This window comes from Triturus cristatus, chromosome 8 (assembly GCF_964204655.1).
Source record: "Triturus cristatus chromosome 8, aTriCri1.1, whole genome shotgun sequence".
NCBI classification, from domain to species: domain Eukaryota; kingdom Metazoa; phylum Chordata; class Amphibia; order Caudata; family Salamandridae; genus Triturus; species Triturus cristatus.
In genome coordinates this window covers 811,453,382-811,469,928 of record NC_140591.1, presented here as the reverse complement: position 1 = coordinate 811,469,928, position 16,547 = coordinate 811,453,382, and the positions used below count along the sequence as shown (strand labels likewise).

At 46.7% G+C, this 16,547-nt stretch overlaps 1 protein-coding gene across 1 annotated transcript in view; it reads left to right on the top strand.

Annotated features, from left to right (window-relative positions):
- The first annotated feature begins 212 nt into the window (after positions 1-212).
- The window catches only part of GGACT (gamma-glutamylamine cyclotransferase), a 279,436-nt gene continuing 263,101 nt past the window's right edge, over positions 213-16,547 (top strand). The window contains exon 1 of the mRNA XM_085622265.1: positions 213-345. The gene's annotated coding sequence lies outside the window, so the exon portion shown is untranslated. The remainder of the gene's footprint in view (positions 346-16,547) is intronic.

Below are 16,547 nucleotides of genomic sequence, written 5' to 3'. Positions count from 1 at the left end.
TAGGGGCGAAATTATCAAGTTTACATTATACTCTCATGAGTAATTGCAGGAATTGAAAACATCTAGTTTCAGGACATTTAACATTCGGGTCTCTGTTGTGTTGCGCAACATACTTCTTCGAAGTAGACGGACCTCCCCAACAAGATCAGACGGGTTGCCGCCGCTGCTAATTCGGAATATTAAAGAGCCAGCCAGCCAGCCAATCCAGGCGAGGGAAAGTACGTCTTCCATGTTCACACACGGAACACGAGTTGCGGGAACCCTCGGAATGACATAGAACTCAGGTGACAGTGAGGGAGGCCCCCGAGGCTCACTGTCGTACATTTTATTCCAGCCACAGCTGAGGTAGGTCAATAACAAACACTGTGTATCTGCTAGCGGTAGTGTTAGAGACGTTGCTGCCAACTTTTCAGGTTACATATGTATGGCTTTTCAATGCTTTCAGTGCGCTATTTGAGGGGCATTTTTCTGTCAAATTTGTGACACTTCGTGTGATACTTTCCCGAGTAAATCAAAGCAACGAGCTGTGTTTAGGTGCCTTTGAATCTTGTGAGTTTTATGTTTCTGTTGCTGGTTGTTAGCGGGATCAGATCAATCAATAATAAATATTGGTTTATGAACGATTAGATTTTAAAAATGTTTCAATTCTGAGACTATTAGGCTGTGAATTGAAAATTAATTGGTATGTCTGTGGAGGGGTAGTGGTCTTCGGAGTGTCTCAATCACTTGTTGCCCTTCATACCTCTTTTTTCTTCACCACAGTCTTTCTCTTGGTCTTTCTGCATGTGCCTCCTTGTGTGCCCTCTCTTCACGCTGCTCTCTCTCTCTCTCTTACACACACATACACAAACACCTAGTCTCTCTCTTTACCTGTAAATACAGCATTGTGTCTTCCTTCGTTTACTGATGTCAGTATTTTGAAAGCCTGTGTACCTCCTTCACACTTAATATACCTGAGTCTTAGAAATTCCGATTAGGTGTCAGCACTATCCCCGTCAGCACAGCCACGCCTTGCCAGGCCAATTGGGCATTAAAAGCCTATGATGAAGCATGCCACGTTCTGGCAATAAAACTCTTTTATGTAAAAGAAGAATCAGTTATTTCCCTCCTGCCTTTACAATTTAAATCCTTTTTAAAAACCTTAAGTGGTAAGATCAGCTTCAATAGAGATATTAAAATCTGTAATGCTAAAGAGAGATTAAAGGTAATAGCTAGGACGAGCTCGCCGAGAATTTCCCAGAAATATTTATCCTGGAATCTAGAACATGGTATTTGACGTTGGCTCACCCTATGTCGCATGAATCTCTTACCTTTAAACGATTTAACAGTAAACTGGTCCCAGAATATGGAAAATGAAAAAATTTGTAATTTCTGTGACCTGAGTATTCAGAACCTGGATCATGTCTTGTTTGTGTGTCCAGCATTGGTTTTGAGTCCTCGTCGCTGGCTTAGGCCGATGGTTTTACAAAATGGTGTTAAAGATGTAGCTTCAGCCCGTGATTTTCTTTTTTCCCCGAAAAATGAAGTAGTCTGTGTAAAATTATTCAACTTTTTTAAGGAGTTTATGTACATATTTTAATCTCATATATATTTTTTAATCGGGCTGCTTCCCCTGTGTCTGTTGCCCTATTATGGAGTTCTAATACTCTCTCCTTTTCTAGATAATATTTTGCACACGTTTTGGCTACTACTTAACTGTTTTTTGCTCAACTGGGGTCTGTTTTGCTTTTGCCCATTTTCTTGTTGCTTACTTTAAAGCTCGATTCTCCAGTGAAGTTGGATTTCGGATTGTATTTTGCACATTAATTTGATGTAACTCAACTGCTTTTGTAGTACGTTCGGATCTGTTTTGTTATCCCTATTTCCTTGCTGCTAATTTCAAGTTAACTCTCTGCTGAAGCTGGATTTTTTAAAATGTATTTTGCACATCAATTGGCTGCTACTTAAATGCTTTTTGCACGATTCGGGACAAAGTTGCTATGTATTGAAAAATTTTAATATGCAGCTGTTGCCACTAATGCGCTTTTCCAAGTTTTAATATATTTTAGGTAATAATTTGTATGTATCTTTTTATGTGGACCTCATTGGAGTTCCAAATCTTAATAAATAAATATTGGATTGAATTGAGAGTTTGCGTCTCTTAAAAAAGAAAACTTTTTCCACTTGTCAGAAACATTAACTGTCAGCCGAACTTATAAAAGTTGATTCCAACTTTCCAATATTGTAGTTTGTATAAGATTATTTCTTTGGGAGTCTGTTCCTTTTTTTAAATGGTTTCCTCCTTCACACTCAACACAATTTCACTTAAAAGGACGATTACAGTTGGCATCAAGGGTGCCACAAGCCCTGAACTTTGGAGGGGAGGGGTGAAAGGGTGAAAGCTCACATGGCACCAATGGAGACAGGCTAACGCTTCAAATCCTTAGAGACAAAACAACAAGCTAGAGTGATCACTTGTGCATTATAAACATACATAGCGGTACAAAAGGGGGTGGTGATGGACGGAGCATCAGAACCAATCAAACACTCACACCCAGTCAACAGATCTGGGTTTGATCCATCACCGTTCTTTAGCCCACTCTGCCACCCCAGTTCAGACATGGCCATATGCAAATCAGTCTGACCCTGTGCCTCATGGGAACAGTCCAGCCCGAACTGCCAAGCCATGCCTTCCCTGGACCGGAAACAAGCTTCCTAGGACCGGTTTCTGGCATTTCAGCCGTCTTCAGCCAGGCTTGCTTGAATCCAGTGGCAAAGTGAGCAAGGGACTCGCGTCTGAGCATACCCTGCCAACTTATGGTGAACAAAGCGGTACAAAAGGGGGTGGTGATGGACGGAGCATCAGAACCAATAAAACACTCACACCCAGTCAACAGATCTGGGTTTGATCCATCACCGTTCTTTAGCCCACTCTGCCACCCCAGTTCAGACATGGCCATATGCAAATCAGTCTGACCCTGTGCCTCATGGGAACAGTCCAGCCCGAACTGCCAAGCCATGCCTTCCCTGGACCGGAAACAAGCTTCCTAGGACCGGTTTCTGGCATTTCAGCCGTCTTCAGCCAGGCTTGCTTGAATCCAGTGGCAAAGTGAGCAAGGGACTCACGTCTGAGCATACCCTGCCAACTTATGGCGAACAAAGCGGTACAAAAGGGGGTGGTAATGGACGGAGCATCAGAACCAATCAAACACTCACACCCAGTCAACAGATCTGGGTTTGATCCATCACCGTTCTTTAGCCCACTCTGCCACCCCAGTTCAGACATGGCCATATGCAAATCAGTCTGACCCTGTGCCTCATGGGAACAGTCCAGCCCGAACTGCCAAGCCATGCCTTCCCTGGACCGGAAACAAGCTTCCTAGGACCGGTTTCTGGCATTTCAGCCGTCTTCAGCCAGGCTTGCTTGAATCCAGTGGCAAAGTGAGCAAGGGACTCACGTCTGAGCATACCCTGCCAACTTATGGCGAACAAAGCGGTACAAAAGGGGGTGGTGATGGACGGAGCATCAGAACCAATCAAACACTCACACCCAGTCAACAGATCTGGGTTTGATCCATCACCGTTCTTTAGCCCACTCTGCCACCCCAGTTCAGACATGGCCATATGCAAATCAGTCTGACCCTGTGCCTCATGGGAACAGTCCAGCCCGAACTGCCAAGCCATGCCTTCCCTGGACCGGAAACAAGCTTCCTAGGACCGGTTTCTGGCATTTCAGCCGTCTTCAGCCAGGCTTGCTTGAATCCAGTGGCAAAGTGAGCAAGGGACTCACGTCTGAGCATACCCTGCCACCTTATGGTGAACAAAGCGGTACAAAAGGGGGTGGTGATGGACGGAGCATCAGAACCAATCAAACACTCACACCCAGTCAACAGATCTGGGTTTGATCCATCACCGTTCTTTAGCCCACTCTGCCACCCCAGTTCAGACATGGCCATATGCAAATCAGTCTGACCCTGTGCCTCATGGGAACAGTCCAGCCCGAACTGCCAAGCCATGCCTTCCCTGGACCGGAAACAAGCTTCCTAGGACCGGTTTCTGGCATTTCAGCCGTCTTCAGCCAGGGTTTGAGTTAAGTCTGTATGTTTATAAAAGACCGGGATAAGTCATGTCAATAAAGACTTGTCTACCTCCGTATTGCCATAATTATGTCCTTGCAGTGCGGTAGGGTTCGAAAATATTGTATTTGTATTTACAGTGCCTTGATTTTTTTTTTAGATTTTAAATATATTTTTTTATTAACATTTGCAGTATCATTACAATATAGATCTGTATGTTCTAACAGACTCATCTGAGGAACAGCAGAGCAAGAGACACATATGAAGAGCAATTTGATCACATCGCATACTTATAAACTGATCCATTTATGATAAAGAACGTTCCGTTTGCATACATGTCTCTCTATCCTGCTCCAACCCCCATGCATTGTCCCGCATGGTCCAAATTGTTTGTTTGTTTATTTATTTATTTATTTGGCAAGTTTTACATAGCGCTGGCTAGACCCGGAGGTATCAGAGCTCTTTACATGAGATAGGACATTGTTTCAGAACATTGTTACATAGTTACATCAGTTACAGTTGCAATTACCAGTATATGCTTAGGAGAAAAACGTGAGCTTACACAATTATATAAGATATTAGTGCAGAGCATATCCAATACACACGTCATATGATGAATGGAAGGTAATGGGGGAAAGGTAGACAGGGGAGACGAAAGCAGACAGAGTCAGGTAGATCTAAAGGGAGAAAGTACTCCTGGCGGAACAAAGCAGTCCAGTCAGTCGAGGAGAGAGACAGAAACGTGAAAAACAATGTCCGATATCCGGCTGGGTAAGTGACGGCCAAGGGGGTGACCCGGAGCCAGACTCCGCTATAGCTGCATAGGACAGCTCCACCTGGAAGCGGCCAAGGGTACTCGGACTCCGCGGTAAGTACAAACAGTTTTAGTTTCAGCCCGTGGGGCATCGTCATAGTTCAATAGAAGGCAGGTACAGGCAGCATCTCTGGATCGAAGGCAAATACAGTGCAACAGTCCGCAAACAAATAGTGCCCCTGGTATTCATTCAGAGTAAGCCTGTGGGTCTTCACACCAATGTGGGAGTTGTAGCTCATTGTGGTAAAGGACCACTGTGGTGGCAATCTTGGGATCAGGCAAGAGATTCTGCCCCTGGTGTTCCATTCGGCCAGTTCCCTCTTTTCTTTATCCTTTGTAGTCTCAGGGGCCCCTAGGGTATTTCCTCTGCTTCTTTAGGAGTCTCCTGAACTGTCTCAGGAGGAAAATCCTAATTTATGCCTTTCAGTTGCCATTATAGGGTCAGGCGGGACAGGGGGGGGGTGAAGGAGAGAAGGAGAGCAACTGTGCTTTCCTTAGAGCACAACAATAATATTAGTGGCTGGCTCGTGGCTGTGTAATCCTCCCCACCAACACCCCCCACCCTCAACTGCAAACATTCTTCCCCTACCATGTCTGGCAAATTCCCTATCTGTGTAGCTACTTGTCACTTAACCGCATAATCCGAGTCTATTCATTGTCCGAAAGGTCCTGGCTAGGTCGTCTCCCTCGCCTCCAGCATGTCCTCTAATCCACCTCCCTCCTGCGTGACGTTGTGCTCGGCAAGACGCGTGCGAGCACAAGATGTTCTTAAATTCAAAGCTCACCAAATTGACTGCTGTGCGAACCACTCGGGAGTGAAATAAAGCTACGTCACGCACACCAGGGTATTAACAGGTTAGTTTGACTCGAGGATAACGGTTGTGTATCTCAAGAGGGAACAGGTACTGTTTTATTGCATCGGGTAAGCGTAACTTTGATCTTCTTGCATGGCAGTCACCCTGTAAGAGAATTGTTTATTTCTGTGACATTTTGTTGCAGTTATCACGTAAAACAACTTCCGTTCTGTTAATAATGCACGAATACAAGGAGCACATGTTTGAGGGCGTGGAGTAATAGTCACTGCGTTACGAGCACCATATGAGAAATCTTCATTTCTGTGACATTTGGTCGCAGTTGCCACGTTAAATATTTTCCATTAACATTGCATGAATACACGGAGCACGGCTTTTGAGTGCATGGAGTAAGAGCACTTGGGGCGTTCGATTTAGACTACAGAACGAGGTATGAATTCCAACAAGTTTGTGACGTGTAATCACTGGTACACTGAACGATGGTCACAAGCTGTTTGGAACGGCAGGTTGCATTAGCAAACAAGCGTGGTCCCGAAAGTGAAAGGAGGACCGCGCTGCAAGCATTAGGATCTCTTGTCTTTATGGGGCCATGTGTTTAAACACATGGCCCCATAAAGATAAGAAACCTTTCACGCCAGAAGGAAAGCAGGCGAGCCTGTCCAAGTAGGCCATCTGAAAAAGCCAAAGGGAGGCAACATGGTAAGCTCTTTTCCAATGACTGGCTACCGTTTAGCATAAACGGTGATGCGGGCCAATGGAAAAGAGGGGTGGGGCTTAAAGCCCTTTACTGAAGCTACTCAAAAACGTTAAATCTCGCTGAGCGAGCTGCGCATGTGCGCAGCAACGCTAGGCGAGACCTAAAAGGGAATGAATAAAAGCCGATATTACTCCGAAGATTCTTTTGGAACAAACTGACTATGCCAGAACCGAGAACTTTAAAAAAGAGAGCAAGACCGGCACTATTAGATGCATTAAAAATGAGATGAACCAATTTGCTGAAATGTATTAGGAGGCTGGTGTTTAATAAGAACTGTATTTCACTGGATGTTCTTGCAACTTGTAATTCAAAGTTTTCTTAAGCAGATGTTAGTGCTACTTCTTTTTGAAACAATAGTGCTTTGATTCTGCTTAGCCTGTTAAAATCTGCCTTCAAAGTTGGAATGAAAGGCCAAAACGAGCTATTGTATCCTTCTTGCGGAGGTGGGAAGAGAATGTATTTGCAGCAAGTGACAATGCGGGAAACCCCAAAAATATATGGGATCCCGCCTTTTATTCCACAACATTCGTGATCATTTAACATGAAATATCCTCAGAAAGAACTTGAATAAGGGGAATTATTGAAGGGGTTGGGATTCCTTTTAGAAAACGGGCCATTTTCACTACCGAAGCATTACATGGATCATGAATGGTAACGAGTTGACAAATAAGTGAATGTCCGACAGAAGAGTTGCATTCCTTTACAGGAAGGAAGACCTCCTTATTCACACATTCACTGCGATAAGAAAATGAGAGGGACCATAATTTACGAATTAAGCTGCCTCCGAGGGGCTCATATCTACCAACAGGGAAATGTTTCATGCAAGCTCTAAATTGAAATGTTGAACTGGCAGAGATAGTCCTCCATGTATTAACCATACCGCGGAAGGTGTTTCTATTATAGTGAAAGGGAGCTGTTCTAACTTCTCGAGATGTAACATTGTTTAGGTTGATTCTTTTTTTTACCATGAGTCGTTGTTTACGTGTCGGATTGAAAGGCATGACTAGCTGACTGGGTTTGAAGGGTCCAGCTAAACTGCCTGATGGGTCTAAGCTGACTTTGCCCATGGTACAATGAATGCATGTCACTTTGCATGATATCAATAACAGATGACACAATGTTTTTTCAAATGTGAGAAGACAACATATTAATACTATTATCAACAACATCCAGCACTTTATCCAAATTATCTTGATTAATTTGTCTTAAACATGCAGCAGCTTCTATTTGTGACGATTTCCAAATTTCATTATATGTAGCTTAAATAAATCTTTCAGTACGCAGAGATTTAGGTCCCGACAGAAAATCAGATAGGTCCATGTCCTCCGATAGGAGAGAAAGATGTTGTTTTACTGCAGATAGTGTAGAGTGTTATAACCATTGTTGACACAGTTTTCCCACTGAATAGGTAGTAACAATTCCTGAGTGATGCGATTGGGAATAACAAGGATCAAGTCGGTTAGCTTTAAACCCTAGTGTGGAATTTCAAAAAGGGGCATGACATCCATTTTTGTACACTGGCCACAATAACCACCCGTGAGGACCTGAAAGTGTGGTGTTAAATGTACCATTCTGTAACATACTGTTGAGATGTTCAGCAGTAAAATTGGTTAAATGTCACCAATTTTCAAACTGTGCAAAGGAAGGAATTGTTGGTCCATTGATTTCTTTCATTTCAGCCAATCCTAGACATGTAGTCTGCTGAAAGATATCATTCAGGTAAATCATTTGAGTTGGAATTAAGCATGCTCAAAATAAAGTATTGGTACACTGGACCTTTCGGGATTAGGTACCCCAAATGGATTTCAAATCAATTGTGTCCTTCCAATAATCATAGCCTTTCACAGCTAATTTTGTAACAAATAAATCTGTATAGGTTAATTTGATTTGCGTAAGCATATATTTTTTCGGTGGTGCAGGTTCAAGTTTAAAATAAAAGGACACTGGATCTAACTTGCCATAGCCTAAAAGATATGTAAATTAATCTTTGTATATTTTGGAACTCCTTTGTGAGGAAGTTGGACAATGTTCCCATTGTGTGTAATTAAAAAGTGAGCGTTGAACCCTAGCTCAATGTCAGTATGATATCCATATTGGTAGTAACAGAATGTCTCGCCATAGTTAGCAGAAATAAGGTACAAATCCTCTAATTCAAAACCAGTATAACATTCCAGCCCTGGGAGCATGGAATTTACAGTTTTAACATCCCAATCATCAAAATATAACCCAGGTACTATCACATCCCCCATGGAAACCCTCAACATGTATGGTATCTGCAGGACCTCCGTAGAATCGAATCTGTCATAAGGAACTTTATCCCAAACAATTCCATCAGTTATTGGAACAGCTGAAATGTTCGCTAAAGACAAGTCTCTTTTTAGCTTATGTGAAGAAGAGTGGGGGGCCAACACCCTGTCAGCCAGTTCTGTGGCAGAGCGTTCTGGAAAATAATGTCCGTTAATCAGCAAGAAAAAACGGACACAAATTCAATCCATAGGAAAAGAAAAACCAAGGAAAGTGTTATCCAACCGTATGTCGAAGGTGGGACTAGATAAGTGCATTTCAGCTATGAAAAGAAAACGCTGATCCTTGCAGGAGGAGTGTCTAAAATGGAAGAATCAACAAAAGAATGTGAAGAAAAATCATCACAACCCACATAATACCCAGAAGCAGTTCATCTAAAAACTGGTGCCATCAGTACGTTTAAAGAATCGGTAAAATCCAAAAGTGGTGGATCTGTACAAACAATATCAGCTACAGAAGAGGCAGTAGTAAGTTCAGTACTCATTTTAGTCCGTTGTTGGCTGTTGTCGCAGATGCAGGTATAGATTAAAGTGCTTTTTACGCCCCCCTAGCCTGGGAGAAAGGTTTTGGTGGTGCTCACTAGCTGTAGAGGAATTTCCTATATGGTAGTGAGAGGAGTTGGGGAACTGCCAAGGATTCCTCATGGCCTACTGTTGAGATTGAGCCACATGATGTAACCAGCAGCGGCTGGCGTGATGGACCAGGGAGGATAAAAAAAACAAATAGGAAAAAAAGTACCTGTAGCTGGACGCGTCGTGATCTTCTGCTCCTCTTCTCCAAGTGGCACAGCAGGCATGAAAGCAGTTTCAGGATTGGCCTGAATGCCCTCAATTTGCACTCCACGACAGACTTGGAGTCTGTGCCTGCTCTCACCTACCCAGCTACGTTGCTGGGTTAGAGAGAGCTTTCACTGCGCATGACCATCATGCACAGTGAAGAGAGTGCGCCTACCAGTCCCCTCTGTGCCTGTCACCCCCCCCCCCCCCAGGCCCCGCCCCCAAGACTCAGCAGGAAAGGAAAAATAAAATAAGTGTTTATTATCATTTTATTTTTAATTTCCTGCTGTTTTTGGGGGGTTGACACTCCTCCACCATAGTGGAGGAACCGTCGCTGGATGGAAATTGATGTTATCAATGGATACAAAATGATTGTCTTTAGAACCAGGCAGTGATGGCAAGATTACAGTTCTTGTACCTTGAATGCCGAGGACTGGCACTGGTGCTCGGGATGATGGGCCAAACTCCTTCTCTACGTCCATCTTTTCTCATGAGAGATCCCCAACTTGTGGAATCCAGCCGGCAGATGGCTGCAACTGCTTGTTGCATTGGGTGTCACAGAACTTTTGTAGGTCCTGTAAGACAGCGCAACAATCCTTTATGTCAAAGACCTTGGCTGCCGCCACGCTGTCTGGACCGTCTAGGTCTGAAACGAACATTTTGATGCCAAAGAGGACCTCGCATTGGGGTCCAGCCATCCAGAGATCTTTTTGGGAGATTGTTGAGAGCCCGCAGGTGGTGGATCCAACTATGCCCTGTGCCTAATACTTTAGTTGTTAAGGACTGCTTTAATTCACGGTTCATCTTCTCCACAGCAGAATTGCCCCCTGTCCTATATGGAGAAGAATAATGCATCAGTACACTCAGGGATACCATAGTGTCCTGGTATGCTTTAGGTCCGAGTGGAATGTACTGCATGCATATGTCCCGATAAAGACTTGCTTGTCTTTAATAGCGGTGCGAGCGTCAGCCGAACGCTGTGGCCAAACAGAGAGGAACCTGGATCACAAATCAGCTGCAACTAGGATAAATGTAAACACTGTATCTGAAATAAGAGGACCACAGTGGGCCAAATAAATGCAGCTGAAATATTTTTTAGAAATTAACAGGTGTATCTGCGGTGGACGCGCCACGGTAAAAGCTTTAATTTGTTGACAAATGTCAAAACAAAAGACATATTGTTTGGCCTGCTGATAGAAGCTATGCCACCAATAACGTTGCTGTAGCAGCAAAATTGTGGCCCCACACCTGCATGTGCAGAAGCAACACCTTTTGTGTGCTGCTATCAATGAAGCTAGTCTGCGGTCTTGGTTAGGAATCAATCGGTCACCAACACCTAGAATAATTACAAAGGGATTGTTTTTCAAGTGGTAAGTGTATTTAGATGGAAATTCCTTACGTAAGGGAGTGCCGTCTTTATTAGCATTAACAGCAGGTGGAATATCGGAGTCTATTCTCGTTTTAGAACAAGTAATTGCAGCAACAGTGGCAGTCACAACTGCAGATTTGGGCGCTTCATCAGCCAAACAATTCCCTAAAACGTGTGCTCCCACACGCTGACGACTCAATGTATGTATAACATGAGCCTGTGGCAACCTATCTCTGAGGTCCCCCATTTTTAACCCAAAGCATTTTATGCTTGACTGTGTTAGCTTTAAAATCTTGTTTTTTTAAAATGTATTTATCATTTTTTTGAGACTTATGCATGTTACATATATGGCATCATAGAGTGCTTCAAACAATGTAACAACGTGACAACCTGTGGCAGTAAAAGTACAGTGGCATATACATACAGAGCATTACAACACAAGAGGGGGTCCAACACTACAAACTATACATCAGGGTCATGTGGTGAATCACAGTCCTGTGCATGGAGATATTGCAATAGTGGTTCCCAAATATCCTTAGGCCTAGAAGTGGTGGGAAGTTCTTCAGCGTATAAGGCCAAGGTGTCACGGCAGTATACCAGATCTTTTAACCACTGTTTGGTAGAGGGACTAGCTCGACTCTCCCACACCATCGCCACCCCCCGTTTTGCTAATAATAGTGCTATTTTTACAAGTCTACCCACAGTTCCTTTCAAGAACGGTACCAGACTTAGCAGACACACCTGCGGTGTACAGTTCAATTTGAGACCAGCAATGTCTTGCACTATATTGATGACAGCTATCCAAAATGCCGCTACCCACCCACATTCCCATGCCAGATGCCAAAAATCAGCACCTGAGACGCTACATCTTTTACATTTATCATTGTCCCTGAGACCATATTTAAACTGCTTGTGTGGTGTGTGGTAGACCTGATGTAGATATTTAAGATGGATTATCCGCAAATTGCTATTGGATGTGAGAGCGCTAGCAATCTGGCAACAGTATTCCCAGTCTTTCTGCGTGAGTTGCGGATTGAGTTTCGCGTTCCATTGTAACAAGCTCTTGTTAGGAGGTGGTGGGGTTTCCTCTCTAGCGGCTCGGTATAGTTTGGTCACCAGTTTGTGTCTCGTGGGGCTGGTAAGCAGGGTGTGTAGGGAAGTCAGCGTCGGAGGTTCAATCGGGAATGTGTGTAGAGTGCCTGTAACTCCTTCTTCAATCTGTGTATGGTGAAAGTAAATAGCAGCGTCTGATTTTGCACATAACTGAGATCTTTTTGTGTTAAAAAGACGCCCTTAGGGAAGAGGTCTTGCATTTTATCAATACTGGCCAGCGTCAATATGCGTATGACACCTTTTTCGTGTGTGGCTGACATCCCTGAGTGATACTATAATGGCAATCTCCCGGCCCTACTGCCAAGAGATTGCCAAGCTGCGATGGTAGCGTCTACGGAGTTAATTTCAGATTTTGGTGTACCCCTGCGTGTGTGGGTCAATATAGATCTTAGAGGGATAGGGTGTGCATCACCGTCTTCCACTGCCGCATGTGGGATGAAGCCGTGAGTCTTGTACCAATAATGTGCATATTGAGCTTGAGTACAGAGGTAGTAAAGGTATATGTCGGGTACACTGAAACCCACCTTGTTGTAGTCTAGAGTAAGGGTCGCCAGACTCACTCGTGCCTGTTTACCCCCCCATATCAGCTTGATTAGCAGTGTTCGTATTATTTAAAATAATATTGTAGGAAGCTGTATAGGGATGGTGCTGAAAAAATAGATGAACTTGGGTAACACAACCATTTTGATAACTGCCATGCGGTCCACCTTCGATAGTGGCAGCCATATCCAACTGTCAACCTGCTGTTCCAGTTTTGTACAGGCTGTGCCATAGTTTTCTTGGATTACTATTTCGGGATCACGATGGACCCATACCTCGAGGTATTTGACAGGCTCATCAGACCACATCAAAGGCAATTCAAGTTCATGGGGGTAGGTTGACTCAGTCAGCGGTGCCACCATTGATTTGTACCAATTTATAATGAGGCCAGAAAAGCGTTTAAACCGTATAAATTCCCAGAGCACAGGCTCCAAAAACATGTGCGGTTCTCTAACAAATAATAGCATATCATCAGCATATAGGGATATGCTCACGGGGCGATGGACAAATTACAACGCTGCTGCCCTGTGTCGCCGTCGGATGATACAGGCCAGGGGCTCCAGCATTATCGCTGTTAGAAATGGGATTTCTGGTTGGCTAGGGCTTGCGCCAAAGCCAGACAGAAACCACCACTCTAGTCAGGGCTGGGAAGTTACACGCCAAAGATAACCCCTGCTCACCCCCTTGGTAGCTTGGCACGAGCAGTCAGGCTTATCTCTGAGGCGATGTGTAAAGCGTTTGCGCGCGCACCCAGCAACAACACCCAAGGCCCACCACAAAGGAAACTCCACACAAGGTATTCTATAAAAATAACCTTTGTATTATACACAACACATTGGATAAAAACACACACTTTACAATGTGCCAACAGGCACGGGCAGAATTTACAAGGGATTATGTACAAGACAGGGCCACCTGGACCACTGTCAGGAATTAGCACTTTTTAGATATTTAGCACACAAAATATAAAAAAACACTGTAGCACAAAAATAATCTGTATAACACACAACCAGTACTTACTGGTATCGGGGAAGTACCACCTACGTAACCCTAACTACTTTAGGAGACTGTCACGCAGGGAACTAGAACCTCACTAGCACCACCTGTACTAGGAGAAAGCAACAACCACCTACGTATCACAATACCTGTAGGGGTAATAGAACGTTACACATGATGCCTAAAACATTCAGAGGTGTAGAGCAATGGCACATGACGCATCAAAACACATTCAGAGGTGCACGGAAGGAACACACATGATGCATCAACACATTCAGAGGTGCAAGTAGGAACAACTGCGCAAGACTCCACCTGAGCCACCACCTGTGGCAGTCCCTGGGCCAACTGGCCTGGTAGGGGCTAGGACGCCCTGCGTTCCGTCAAGCTGCGCCAGCTGCGCAGACTAAAACAAGAATGGTCCCCCACCTAAACGTGGCAGCTGCCCACTACGTGCTGGGCAGCTGGAAAACGAACTTCAGGCACTCTGCGTGCCTCTGGAGCCCTCTCTGGGCTCTGTTCACTCAGAAAATGTCCCCTAGAGCCCTCGTGGCTCGGAACAGTCGTGCTCCCCTTCGTTGGAGCGCTCCGGGCACTCTGCACACCAGACAATGCCCTCTAGAGCCCTCGTGGCTCTGCACAACGTTGGAGCCTCACTGGGCTCAAACAACAATGCCCCGGGAGCCTTCACGGCTCTGAAACAACATGCCCGAGGTCGGAGCGTTCACTGCGCTCTTCGTTGGAGTCCCTCTCCGGGACTCGAATCACCACAAGGCCTCCGTTCGTTGGAGTCCCACACGGGGGACTCTTTACACACAATGCCCCCCTAGAGCCTCACGGGGCTCGAGAAATGCTGTGGCAACCTTTGGAGCCTCACGGGGCTCGATCACTGCCCCCGCACCCCCAGCACATGCGCGGAGTCCCCCAGCCCTTCTCAACACTCACCGGGCTGCTCGGGGACTCCCGCGTCGTCTTCCCTCTCTCCGTTCTCGTAGGGGGAGGGCGTGAAGGACTCCAAGGCTTCCTCGCGGAGGGGCAGGCACCGACAATGTGCCTCGCGCCCCCTCCGCACAAGTTCTGGCCACCCTCCTCCTCACGGTCCAGCGCGGGGTGGGCTCCCGCCTGGATCTTAACTTCTCCGACCGGGCTGCAACCGCGGTGCTTGGCAGGAGGCGGGGTAGGCTCCCGCCCTCCTTCTCTGAGTTCCGGTTGTCCCGGAGGCCCGCCCTCAGCCGCCTGACTTCCGACTGAAGCCCGGCCGCGGCGGTGACGTTCCCAGCGGCAACGAGGGGTAGGCTCCCTCGAAATAAACGCAAATAAGCGGGGTGGGCACCCGCAAGCTGAATCAAAGCGCTTCACAGCGCTATAAGGTGAGCCAGCGCTCGCAGCGCTGCAAGGCTCAGAAAAGCGCTCCCAGCGCTATAAAGATAGCAAGCCCAGGGAAACAGCGTGCACAGCGCTCCAAAGTCCAGGAAGCGCTCCCAGGCGCTATAAGCAATGTCCAGCAAACAAAAAGGTCCTTCAGAGAGCAGGGGGCAAAGGCTGGGCCCAGAGCCAGCTCACAGGGCCCTTCAGCAGGGAGGCAGTACCCAGTGGCGCTCTCTCCTGGCGCCCAACAGCAGCAGGCCCCCCCTCAAGTGGATCCTGGAAGAGAACAGTTTCTGTGGGGACACAGCCCCATTTTTATACAGGCAAACCCTTTGTTCTGGGTTCAGGGTGAGGGGGAAAACCAGTCGCAGCTGGTTGGGGAGCACCCTTGATGTGCTCAGCCCCTCACTCTATTCACTGGCAGGGCTAGGGTCGTCAGTCGCACCACAGGGGGCGGGGCCAGCATTGTGTGTGGAAAACCCTGTCCTATTCAGGACCCAGGTGTACTCCTCCCACCCATCTAGCTGCTGATCTCCCCATTCACCACTGGGTGACTCATCCTGACTCCGGGGAATCCCTAGCCCGTCACATGACACGACCAGCCAATCACGCGACAGACACACTGCACACAGAAGTGCCCACTTCTAGAAGTGGCACTTCCACACTAGGTACATGCACGCCGCACACATCATCGCGCAGCATTCACTCCCACGAGTCCGCACATACCAAACTCGGGCCTGCACACCCCACGCATCAGGAACTACTAGGGACACATACACTCCCCATGCATTCCTATGGGAGGGCAGGCCTATCTCACCACATGCACTCAGAGCACGCACGCACTTGCCTGGGACACAGGGAAAGTGCGCAGAGACCAAACAATTACCACACCAAGTCACCAATAAAAAGCCAAAAAGTCCAGGGGTGAACCTGCCAGAAGGGCCAAGTCCAACACAACCCCCTTCCAGCCAAAACGCAGGGCAGACCAATCACCACCGTGATGGACTTCCCTGCTTGGGGCGATAGAACACGGACGCGGGCCCGCAACTGCATGGACACCCTCCGGTTCTACGCCACGGTGAACCCATGGAATTCTTTTTAACACCACTGTCTGGACCAACTGGGCTACCCCACTGGTACTCCCAAGCTGTCCGCGGCCAAGACCAGGCCCTAGGCCACCCAGGTGCCACTGGTCTTTGCCTAACCACAGAGTGGGGGGTAGTAACCCCTGGCACATAGCGGCCATTCTCCACTCTTCCTCTCTGAAAGACAGGACTAGACTGCCACTGGTTCTCCAGCCTAGGGTCTACACCCTCAGGCGGACCAGGAGTCTCAGGGAAAGCTCTCCTCCCCCTACCTCTCCTCCTAGGGTTCCTCCTCCTCTGGCGAGGGGTACACCTAGAACGCCATTCCAACCCAGGGTTTAACCCCTCAGATTGTACCGGGGGCAGAGGTGGGCTCTCCCACCCTCTGCACCCCCTTCCAGAGCCCTGCTCCCTACCAACTGGGGCCGTACCTCTGGAAGAAGAACTGGTCGGGACGCTGGTTACAGACGTCCCACCCTTCAGGTCAGGCTGATCCCGAACCTGGCCTTCCAACCTCCGGCCTAGAACCTTTGGTGGAATAATTGCCTGGCACTCCAGGAC